This window comes from Styela clava, chromosome 10 (genome assembly GCF_964204865.1).
Source record: "Styela clava chromosome 10, kaStyClav1.hap1.2, whole genome shotgun sequence".
Taxonomy (NCBI): domain Eukaryota; kingdom Metazoa; phylum Chordata; class Ascidiacea; order Stolidobranchia; family Styelidae; genus Styela; species Styela clava.
The window spans coordinates 16644237-16648836 of NC_135259.1; the positions used below are offsets into that span (position 1 = coordinate 16644237).

Below are 4600 nucleotides of genomic sequence, written 5' to 3' on the forward strand. Positions count from 1 at the left end.
TGAACTGTAATTATACAATTTGATGCACTCTCAATACGTGTCGGAATCACATTGACTCCCAAATTAAATTAGTTTCTGTTTCTGATGATAAGCATTGTACGAATATCTTAAAAATATTGGATGTAGTCCTATAATTAATCATATTAAAACACATATCTAGGTAAATATGTACAGTCAATTTGCTAACATAATTAAAATTTTTAGAACTAATCTACAATTGTAGCACCACTCAAATTATTTTGTCGGAATAAAAGTTCTGTCTTATATTTTATTCTGTCAGTAAATGTTAGAATAAATTAGACCTATATTAACAACAGTAACTGTTTTAGACTTTAAGTCAGTTTTATTATCGAAATAAATTTTTACAAAATTAATCTGACACCAATCTGCGATTTGGATTGTGCTTTCCAAATAGCTAATTCAACAGAGCAAGACAGTTTTTAAACCTAAATATAGTCTTATGATCAAGTCTGAATGGTTAAATATTGAATCGTGAATGGGAATCATTTTTTTCCAATTACTTCCTTACCTATGAAATTAAATACTGTTTCGGGCATGGCTCATAGCTTGAATAATCCTATGTTCGTGCTCAATTAAGAAGTATATTTACCATTACTTCCTTTCTATCGAGATTGTGAATTGAGCAATCTATCAATCAATGAAGAAATAGAAGCGATATTCGCATGGGAAGCAATATTCGCATGAGTTTGGTAACAACGGTACGATTAGTTTGTGAATATGATTTACATTCTTTAAAAGACTCGCCCTGGTCTCTCTGCAAGGTAGTCAGATATATCCTTCAAGCTTGAACTGGATTTAATTGCCGATCTCGAAACTTTGTAATAGTCTGCCCGATACTCTGGTGGTCTGACATTAGGGCATTCCAGTTCAAGATACTATTATCAAAATATATTTGTAAACTATTACAGATAGTTAATGAGGTAAAAGGTGATCTCAACATTTTTTCAAGTCTGAAAAAATATACTTGTTTTGAGTCAAAGTCATGCTTATATTTTGATATACGTCTATCTCCATTGATCTGTGAGTCTCATGACAAAAAAATGTATTGTAAGATAGCATGTGCTAAGGGCTTTTTGTACATCACACTTTGGCTGTGGTGAAATTCATTTGAAAGATATAAACATTCATATTTGTTTGGCGCCTGAAAACATGATTCTTATTACGTACCGCTAACCGATTAGCAACTTGAATTGACAGTCTATGTTGGGTAGGACTAAGTAGCAATCTAACAAAAGACGGTTTTGATAATTTTAGTAATCTTGAATAATTGAATTGACAAGAAAGATTTAATGATTTTGCTAGCAGCATACCACGCACGGAGTTTGAAATTCAAAATATTTATGTCCTCGTTTTGACCCGAACCTAACGGGGATTGACGTTTATTGAAGTAATTAAGATTGCATAACAAGTACGTTACATAGTCAACCTGCACACAGACTAAATCGAATTATATTGTATAAAATAACAACAATGAATCTATAATATAAAATGTCGACGTTATTCGTGTTTGTAAGCATGGTATGATATCTAGATCGCGCATGGGTGTTTGTTCTCAATCAAAACTCAGATTTTGCAACCACAGTTCCATTAGTTCGTGAGTATGATTTACATTCTCTAAAAGTCGCGCCCTGGTGTCTCTGCAAGGTAGTCAGATGAGCCCCAAGCTTGAACTAAATTGATCTGTCGATCTCGATTGCGAGATTCTGTAAGGAAGAATAGTCTGCTATTAGGGCATTGCAGTTTAAGTTTATATTGAGGAACTTAAACATGATCTCTTCATTTTTCCAACTCTAAACAAATTCTTGTTGTGAATCAAAGTCATTCTTATATATTGATATACCTAGTCCAACTCAATTGAACTATGAGCTTAAAAATTAATTGATTTCATAGGGTAGCATATGCTACGGTTTTGTTGTAGATGCTTTTGATAATTTTAATAACTTGAATAATCATGCTGACCAGAAAGACTTAATCATTTTACTAGAACTATACCACGCACGGAGAGTGAATACAAAATATCTATTTCTTTGCCGTTACCATAATCTAACGGTGATTGACGTTTATTGAAGTAATTAAGGATTGCATAACAAATATCTTAATTTCTCCAACTACAAACAATTACACTGGTTTTGAATCAAAGCCATACTCATATTTTGTTATACGCTTAGCTTCATTGAACTTTGGGCTTCATGACATAAAAATGTATTGTAAGGTAGCATAAGCTACGGGCTCTTTCGTGCATCACACTTTGGCTTTGATTCATTCGAAACACATAAACGACATAAACGTTCACATTTGTTTGGCGCCTGATTACACTGGTAATGATTCTTAATACGCATCAGTAACCGAAAAGCAACTAGAATTGACAGTCTAGGTTGGGTAGGACTAAGTAGCAATCTATCAAGAGATGGTTTAGATAATTTTAGTAATCTTGAATAACTGAGTTGACCAGAAAGATTTAATGATTTTACTAGCAGTATACCACGCACGGAAAGTGAAATTCAAAATATTTATTTTTTTGCTGTGACCCGAACCTAAAGGTGATTGACGTTTATTGAAGTAATTAAAAATTGCATAACAAGCACGTCATGTCAAGAAAATTGTCATATATTTCATCACTAGTTTTTATGGATTATTGTATAACAGAAATTTAAATTTGATGCCCTAATTATCTGGACTTTTAATTTGAAATCAATTAAGTAGTGTGACATATGTAAGGTCATATAATCTGGGATAAATATTGTTTATCATGGTTTCGAAACCCACTGATAATAATATTACAATTATGATGCGTGTTATTTCACTGAACGTTTAAATGCTAGCTCACATGCTGCTAATTCTCTATAAAATGGTTAATGAAACCAAAACTTTGTGCATCTGAGAAGCGGAACATTCCACAAAGCGTCGATATGGAGATGGTATGTTATGAAAATGTTCAAAGTTCTAACGCATATACAACCGTCCAGGCCGATTCTGGATTACCTACAATTCCTAAAGGTTTGTGCTTCATTTGATTTACTTTAAAATACATAATATGCGATATCACAGTGAGTTAAAAATAAAAAGATATATAGGAAGAGAACAAAACGAATAGCAACACTCCCGAACGTGTACAAAATACGAGTAGCAAATTTAACAGAGAAAGCAGCAATGTATTGAGCATTGGAGTTGAAAATGGGATTGCTTTATTATTGTACAATGAGACACGAGTAGGTTTTTTATTATCTGTGTGTAATATCTTTTTTAAGATGTCCAATACCAATGTTCTACATTTATTCTCTTTTTATAGACAACACTCAAGACAAGAACAAGAAAACTCTGATTGTTCCCGCGATACCTTTAGGAATCTGCTTCTTAGTGTCTGTTGCTGCATTTATCCTGACCATGCAAGTTAGTTTCAATATAATATATTATTGATTTATTTCTAGGAATTAAATTTAGCCTAATGTACTACATAATAAAATAACTAGATAGCGATCGGAGACTGACGACTTATCGATCTGCGGTTTCGATTCCTTCGCTCTGACATCGCGTGTCCCATCACTAATTAAATAAAAACTCGCTAATTATTTGACATAATTCATCCAAAATCAATAGGCTTCTGGTCCGAGATATAATGAATGCACATGCAATTTGGAGCGGATTCGACCTCGCTTTCGTGAGATATCGCGTAACATACGAAACAAACAAACAAAGAGACAAACAGACAAATATCGATCAAGATCGATAAGTATTAATAAAAACATATCTTATGTAAGAAACTGTTTGTTTACTGTTTAAGTATTTCTTTAATTAAATTTTATTTCAAGCTTCCAAACGAGATCAAACATCTGAGGCAAAAATTGAAAAGAATGAGTGAGATTAATTTCATCTTTCGTCAAAATAATAAACGACACTCAAAAACGTGCGATATTTTATTATTTTTCAAAACGTGCCTGTTGTAGATATATAAAGTTTGATGTTTGTTTTAAAACTTTGGAAAAAGTAGAAATAACTGAAAAAGATAGTTAATACTGAACTTATTGTGTAGCTTCGTAGAAAACCTCATTACATCAAATCTAGAATTCTTACTCTTTTGCCTTCAGTTACCTAAGTTTAAGCAATATGTACACTTCTAGTCTTCTTGAGAATGAAACATGATTTGAGAGCTATCAGAAAGGATGTACGTCAACTTGAATCTAAAATCTTCATGGCGAATAACAAATTGGTGAGTATATGCATAGTAAAGGATTACCGAAATGTTTTCCTTGTCCGGATGGTTCAGAGCAAGCAATGATCTCACTTACAAACGTTTCACTGATTCTGTCAACTACGCAACTGCAAAGGCTCGGTGTGAAGTAATGGGAGCTCGCCTGGTTTCGACTGTAATTAGGAACAACCAAGTGAAAAAGTACGTTAGTTGGTCGCGTTTTTTATTGTTGAAAAAAGCTAAATATGTTTGTTATTCGGACCTATGAAAGACCCTTCCGAAAGCTATTATTTTTTGATTTTAAAATATCACGGCACAATGACAGTTTCCGCTAATTTTGACGAGCGTTAACAGACACAAGTTCAAGTTAATCTGTGTTTCTGTTTCTTG

The 4600-nt window shown here is 33.0% G+C and overlaps 1 long non-coding RNA gene across 1 annotated transcript; it reads left to right on the plus strand.

Moving 5' to 3' along the window:
- Positions 1-2896: 2896 nt before the first annotated feature.
- LOC120338366 (uncharacterized) lies at positions 2897-4114 on the plus strand. The gene is made up of 3 exons (XR_013478016.1): positions 2897-3018; positions 3311-3411; positions 4052-4114. It is a non-coding gene; the product is annotated as an uncharacterized LOC120338366 (long non-coding RNA).
- The last annotated feature ends 486 nt before the right edge of the window (positions 4115-4600 follow it).